The sequence below is a fragment of the Mercurialis annua genome, linkage group LG7 (assembly GCF_937616625.2).
Source record: "Mercurialis annua linkage group LG7, ddMerAnnu1.2, whole genome shotgun sequence".
NCBI lineage: Eukaryota > Viridiplantae > Streptophyta > Magnoliopsida > Malpighiales > Euphorbiaceae > Mercurialis > Mercurialis annua.
Genome location: NC_065576.1, coordinates 47,003,668 through 47,011,256, shown reverse-complemented (window position 1 = coordinate 47,011,256; position 7,589 = coordinate 47,003,668). Strand labels below are relative to the sequence as shown.

General features: G+C 31.5%; 1 long non-coding RNA gene across 5 annotated transcripts; it reads left to right on the top strand.

Annotated features, from left to right (window-relative positions):
• The first annotated feature begins 4,528 nt into the window (after positions 1–4,528).
• On the top strand, positions 4,529–7,589 carry LOC126656393 (uncharacterized). Of its 5 annotated transcripts, none has more exons than XR_008791128.1 (7): positions 4,529–4,723; positions 4,849–4,938; positions 5,058–5,094; positions 5,196–5,725; positions 6,692–6,916; positions 7,007–7,103; positions 7,205–7,589. It is a non-coding gene; the product is annotated as an uncharacterized LOC126656393 (long non-coding RNA). The 5 variants fall into 5 exon arrangements; XR_007633209.2 differs by having other exon boundaries at positions 5,058–5,136; positions 5,609–5,725; XR_007633205.2 differs by having other exon boundaries at positions 5,058–5,725; positions 6,692–6,774.

The following is a 7,589-nucleotide window of genomic DNA, read 5'->3' as shown; positions in this document are numbered from 1 at the left end:
GCAGTACAGCCTGTACACATACCAAACCTCGAAAATGCCATCTCCAAGAAAGGTTAAGATACCTTGACTCCCGAAACAAGAATAGCTTTTTCTGTTGGTGACCCAGAAAATTCTGGCTCTCCTCCACCCTTCCAAAACAGAAGGAAAAATATCAGAATCCATTGATGATATAGTATATGTCTTAACCAAATTGCTCTTAATAAATAAAATCTAGTAGACATTCAAACCTCATGAGTATAGACACTTCCATTTGTGTTCTGTGCAACATCTTCTATCAGTAAAGAGGATAGCTCAGGAGACAAATCCGATTTGCTGTCTGGTGGATCAATTTTTTGACCACCAACATAAGCATCGACAACACTCATCTGCGAATAGGAAAAAAGAAAATGTTGCTCACTCAAACAGATGGAAGAATTTGAAAGATCTTATTTCCATCTCCCTATGGCCCAAAAGAAAAACAAATTCAAGATGAACCATAACATTAACTTTCCAGCACACCCACCAAACATTAAGAAGCACAAATTATTGTGGATGTGTAAGACCTGATCTGAACTCAATGGTATATATCTAAACTAAAATCTTATAGCAGAAACCTATTTACATTTCCATAACATGGCTCTAATGAAATTCAACGACATAAAAAGAAGGAAACTTATTAGCAAATTGATGCATCTCTCTACACATCTCCAACCAAACCCACACTCTACGTGCGCAACCCACATTAAAATGAGAAGTTGTGAACCTAAATAAACACTAAATCAGCGCTTTCTTTTAACTATAATCAATTTCAGTAAATATTTGACTTTTTAGGGCAAAATATGTAATCAATTTCAGTAACAAAAAAATGAAAAACATGAAAATGAGAAATTAATTAAGCTTTCTATTTGTAATTGTATGAAAATAAGCTTACGTTAAAGGTTTAATATCAATTTCGTATCGCCTAACAACAATAAACGAGAAACGCCTTTGAAAAATGGAGATTGATTTGCAGCAATGGAGACTATTCCTGCGGATCATTATCATCTGAACAATGCATCCACGGCGGCGTTTCTGGTAGCAGTAGACCGTACGTGGAATGGTAAGAGACAGAGGCTACGACGTTGCAAATTCAAAGCTCATTCGATCGTTCAATCAGTCTCGCCTCGTTTCTGCTGAATAATGGAGATTCGGAGATTCAGAAACACGGAGAGTAATTAGGGCGATTGAGAGATTTTGTGACAGAGATTGAGAGGTTAGGGCAGATGATGATGGAGGTGGAGGGTGGAAATGAAAAAAAAAAAGAGTTTTCCTTTTAGAGGAAAATTTCATTAATTAAAAAAATTAAATAAGAAAGAATTTGGCATTAAAAAATCTGAAACTAGTTTTAATTAAAGGCGGGTCAAATAAAAAATTTGGCATTAAAAAATCTGAAACTAGTTTTGGTTTCCCTCCTTTTTAATTTCATTTGCCTCCTATTTTAGTTTAATTTTTTTAATTTAATTTGCCATAATTTTAACAAATCAAATCTATTTCAGATTTGTCAAGATTTCGTTTTATATCATTTGTAAATAAATTATAAATTATATATAAAAAGTAGTACATTTTAAATTTTATAAACAATAAATTTTAAATAGAAAAATTAAGTAAAAAAATAAATTTTAAATGTGTCTAAATTTCTGCGAAATTGATTTTTGAGCAAAAAACGCATAGAAAACCTAACAATTTTTAAAAAAAAAAATCGTTAATATGTTTTTCGTAGGTCAAACACGAGTCATTAAAAATTGCGGGAAAATTGTAAAACTACCTTATTGTAACGGTTTTCGTAGAGTTTGAGCATCAATAAGTAAATTTTTAACTTTTGATAAAAATTAGGAGAACTTAAAATTTATGTCAAATGTGCCTCAATTTACGCGAAATGTGTCTCGATTTATAAATACCGGATTTGTCAATTTCTGAAAGAATTGTCTTGATTAAAATTGAAAATCTTCAACAAACGTCTCGCATAAACTAATTATAAACTACTTATAAACTGCTGGAAAAACTAAACTAAAAAGCTATTTAATAAAATTAAATAATAACTAGTGTATTTTGATGTGGTTTTCTAAGATATAACAATGCCTTTTTATAGTGGAGGAAGCCCTGTAATAATATAACTCTTAATACAAGTCGAAGTTGTATTAGGAATTGCGTCGAGGTCGAAATAAGAGAAACAATCCAAATCCAAGTCTGATTTTGAAATTTAACCATATGTCTCGTTTGAGACATAACTTTAATTTTGAATGTCTCGTTTGCTCCTTGAAGTTTCGAACGAGAATTTGCACTCAGTAACTTTATTATGCCTAGGTCCCGTTCGAGACACTAGGGTCTCGATCGTTCGAGACCTAGCACAAATAAACCTGGGTTTCGATGCTAAGATGAAAGTTTCGTTTCAGACTTAGGCTTGATCATCAATTCCTTCTTTAAAATCCAATAGGTATCGTTCGAGACACATATGTATGGTTCGAGACCAGCCTTGATTTCTTCATTCGCAAGCTATCGATTCGATTCCATTCTGTCATCCCTACTCAATATCGCTCAAAATACTCGATAATCACTTAATAGTCCCTGAAACACTAACACACATCATCAAGCATTACAAAACAGTGATCTTTAACATTTTATATACATTATTTATGTAACTATTTTCTATTTTTATAGTACACCGTGTAATTTCTTCAAAGTTATATCATTTTGAGAAATTGCGGAAGTATGTTGAGGAAGATGAGGCTTAATTTTCAATTTGAGCTATAACGCTTATTTTCATTATTTTTTCGTCCAAATTTCACTTTAATAAATATTGATACTCAATTAATCGATATTATTTTCTTGAATACTAATTCCCGTCAATAATTTATTTAATTTATATTTTTCGGGAATTAAAACATTATTTTCCAATTTTAGGACTTAAATGTACTTTATTCCAAAAAGATTTCCTTATAACTTTCCTTATGGATTATAATATTGACATTCTCTTATTATAATTTCATTAGCCATCAATATTTTGCGAAGTAAAAATTCCGGTCGCAGTTAATTATAAGAGCGGGAAGAATGTCGCTCTTTTTTTTTAGGCTAAACAAGTGGCTCCAACTATCACTTTTCACGTTTTTTGTTGATAATTTCATTCAGGTAATTTATATAAAATTGAGTATTTCAACCTTACAATAAAATTATCTCTGAATCCCTAATTAATCTTGCGCCACAAATGGAGAAGACGATGATTGTTATCACGGTGATGAGTACGGTGGATTTCGCGATTTCTCAGGTGACTAGTTAAACTTTCCTAAGAAATCATTATCAATTTAAATTCATATGTACAGATTTCCTAAGTACTTTATCATTTCGAAACTAAAATGTTAAACCCTACAAAAATCTTAATCATACTCTTTAAAATTAATTTACTGTTTATAAAATTTAAAATTTATTACTTATTAGATATCAAATTTACAATTTTTTTATAAAAAAACATAAAATAAAATCTTATCAGATCTGAAATTGATTTGATTTACTAAAATCATGATAAAGTAAATTGTTAGTAAATTGTTAGTATACTGATAGTAAATTAACCAATATATAGTAAATGGAACTATGTTTTCACGTACAGCGAGGAGGGGATAAATATGGGTCATGATCACTCAGATTGAAACTCCCAACAAGAATCTTTGAATCAATAGCTGTGATCTTTCCTGCTCTGAGTAAGCATCCATACCTATTGTATTTTGTTGTTTTCTATTCGATGAAACCTCGATTGCAAAAAGTAAATTGTTAGTAAATTGTTAGTATACTGATAGTAAATTAACCAATATATAGTAAATGGAACTATGTTTTCACGTTTATGAAGAAGTGGAATTATGGTTTCACTCTTTTGGCCCTGTAAATATATATTCTCTTATATATATATATATATATGGCTAAAGGTCTAAAAAGTCCCTTCTTCTTTTTTACTAATTTAGTTAGTCATCAATTACATGATCAAACGACACACTTAATTAAATTAGAGATATTGAATTTCGATATTAATTTTCAAAAAACTGAAATTAATTGATTATATATACTCAGACGTTATTTGATAATCATGAAAAAACTAAATCAAGATATAAGGACATTGTAATGTCAAAAATGTAAAAATAAATTAAGAGATCAAGATACATTAACCAAAAATCTACTAGTCGAGCTTGATTTTATGTTCGTTATTATAAACGAGCCGAACATGAAGATGGTAGTGTTCGGCTCGTTTACGTTCACGAACAGCTCGATTAGTAGTTCGCGAACAAGCTCATGAACGGGTTAGAATAAGAATTCGTGAACAAGTGCGCGAACAAGCTCGTATATAGTTCGAGAATAAGCTCGTTTAAAAACTCGATTAGGTATTCGCGTAATAACTTATATTTAATTAATTTATATAATTATCAAATAAAATTTTAAAATTATACATGTTTATCAAAACTACGTAGTTTTGATATAAGAAAATTTATAACCCTAAAATGATATACCTAATGTTTAAAGTCAAAAACTAAAATAACCCTAAATCTAATGTGTTGCTGCCGCCTCTCTACTCTCTTCTTCGATTTCTTTTATGCCTTAGCTACACAACGCCGGTGACTTCTTGAAATTGCCACAACGTCGGTCTGAATCGCTCATATACTTCTTGATTCAACGATTCGGCTCCATTGTTCGTCGGGGAATAATCGCGCCATTTGTTTTAGGGGTAAATAATTTTTTTTTCTTTCGCAAAATTTTGGCTCCAACTCTCAAATTTCGCCGACGCTATCATTTTTCCTCCAACTCCTATCTCAGTTTCACAAATCTAACCTAATTTCCCTCCCATCTCAGTTTTTGCGTTAACTCTCAGATTTCTTTCAATTTTTATCGGTCATCAGATTACAGCCTGAAATTGTCGTCCATCAACTTTATATTAAGGAGGTACCTTTTTTCTTCCTATTTAATTGTTATCACTACTTCCACTCTTAGATTTCTTTAATTGACGCAAATTTTCAGTTAACCTAAAACATTATATTAATTTCTTTTCTAATTTTAATCAGATTGTTGAGAATGAACAAGAAGAAATTCACTATTACAGTTGAGAAAGAGCATAGTTTACAGCAGGAAGGAAATAGAGTGGTTTATTAATTCAATTGGTTTATATATCTAATTTTGTTTTGTTTTCATTCTTTTTGCAGGGGTCATTCATTCAAATCTTACAAAAAAATTGAGAAGCAACTAGCTTCTTCGCCGTTTCATCATTTTCGTCTCACTAATTTCTTATTTATTTTTCTCATTATCTCATCAAGCATGTTTCCTCATTTTACTCGTTTTTCCCCAATTTCTTGTTTGGCTACTTTAATGTTAATTATTATTTTTGTAATTTCTCAGTTGTATATATCAAGTCCATAAATGGGTTAAATTGAAGCCATTGTTCAAAAACATAAACGAGTTATTCCCCATTTCTGCTACTATATTATAAATAAATTTCGACTCGATGCTGAATTGAGTGAATCAAATGGATGTTAACTAATTAGCGTTTAACATTTCTGCTACTATATTATAAATAAATTTCTCTTTCCTAATTCTGTTTCAACCTTTTTTGCAAAAGATTGCTTGCAGGAGGATTGCTCATTTAGAAAAATATCCTAATTCAAAGGTGACAAGTCTTGGAATTGGAGACATCATTGAGCCTATTCCAAAAGTCATAACTTCTGCAATGAAAAAGGTTTGACTTTCTTCCATTTAACCTGTTTTATAACCGTTTGTATATAAAGAATGACGAGTGGTCTAAGCAATGTTATGTGTAGTGCCATGGATGAGTTCTCACCTAGTGAACCATTAGCTAAAGCCTTGTGCATTGGCATTTTAAATAATGCAAGAGCTGATTCAATTTTGGCAGCAACTTTTGGATTAATTAATCTAGTTAATTAATTGAATTTGTTCGCTCTTTAATTTTTTGCATATTTTTAGTAAAAAGTTGATGACTGTGGCTTTGATCTCCAAAGTCAGGCAATCTAGAGTGTTGTGTTGTCCCACCCTATTTTTTGTCTATTTTGTATTACAAGATGAATGGTTGCGCAAAGACGAGATTTTTATTGCAAGGAATGTGAACTTCAGTGCATTGGCATGCCTAGTGCCTTGTTTTTCTACTTTTATCCTCTAATGGCTATAGGTTCTTCCTGTTATATCATTACCCATCAGAATCTTGTATTCTAATTCTTCTTATTTCGTTAGGGCCTCATAAAACCTCAATATCGGTGCAAGTTGAGAATGTTTTTAACTGCAATGAGGATATCACTATTGCTGCGTGCATCACTACATAAAGAAATTCAAATCTATAGTCCACACCCTTTTAATTTCCTTAATGGCTCGAACATAAAATGAAATGCTGTGTTCTTACTGATCCGTAAATGTCATTTAAAATTCACAACCTTTTTGTTAGTTGTCTGTATATGCAATCAAATTAGAAGTTTTCCATTTAAATGTTTAGGGTTTTAAATTATATTTATCGATAGTGATCCAAGTGAAACATTGGGACATAATTCTTTTTATTTTTATGCTTTTAAGCCTCGTTCCTCTTTAGGCCATCAAGTGAATTTATCTTCTAAGTAAAGAGACTAAGAAAGACCATCAAATGTAGTATTCTGAAATCTTCATGTAGTCTAATTGCTCATTAAACTATTTGTGGCAGATATAATTAATTCGCTCAAGCTTAGTTTTGATGGAAAGTTTTCTCCGAATAGAATCTCTTCCGGAACAAGTGCAGCGGAACTTGTAAGAATTGCAGGCTTCAAACAGTAGAATGGATTGTTGGTCTTCAGTAAAATGTTAGCTTTATTAGGTGTGGTTGTCATTTAGTAGATTTTCTACTCAGTAATCATGTATTTTTGACAACATTGATATCTTATGTTTTAAGGTACATTCATATTAATTGTCTTTTATAAAAACAAAATACTTTTTTTGGAATATTTATGTGTATTATTTTATGGTTTTTTGTTTGTTTTAGTTTAAGAACTTCTTGATGAGGCTGAGTTTGGGAAGGCTGCAAGGAAATGGAGTATGATGAGAACACTATCAATGCTGCTTCAGATCTTGGACTGTTGGTTGGTGTTGGATCAGTTATTCTTGAAACAATTTTGAAACTCGATTGATTTGAAATATACGACTGGTTTTAGTATGTAATTAATTACGCGATCTTTGACAGGAGGAATGTGACAAAGAAAGATTGATTTTCTTTCAACTTCCTGCCAAGCTACCCTTTGTCAAGCACCCAGATAGTGCAAAGGGAAAAGAGAAAGCTAAAGGCTCAATTCCGTCACAGAACCAGAGTGCTACAAGGAAGGAAAGCGGTTTAGAAGAGTTATCAGGGGGATACATGGGCAAAATGCTGGTTTACAGGAGCGGAGCGGTGAAGCTGAAGCACGCCGGTCTGAATCGCTCAGATATTTACGGTTCTAATTTTACAAAATTTTGATAATGCAGATCTATTTTAAAAGTTATGCTTAATTCAGTTTCTTGACTTTTTAGTAAATATTTTACATGTTTACATATAATCGGTTATTTTAGTATATTAAAGACTTATTCATTTA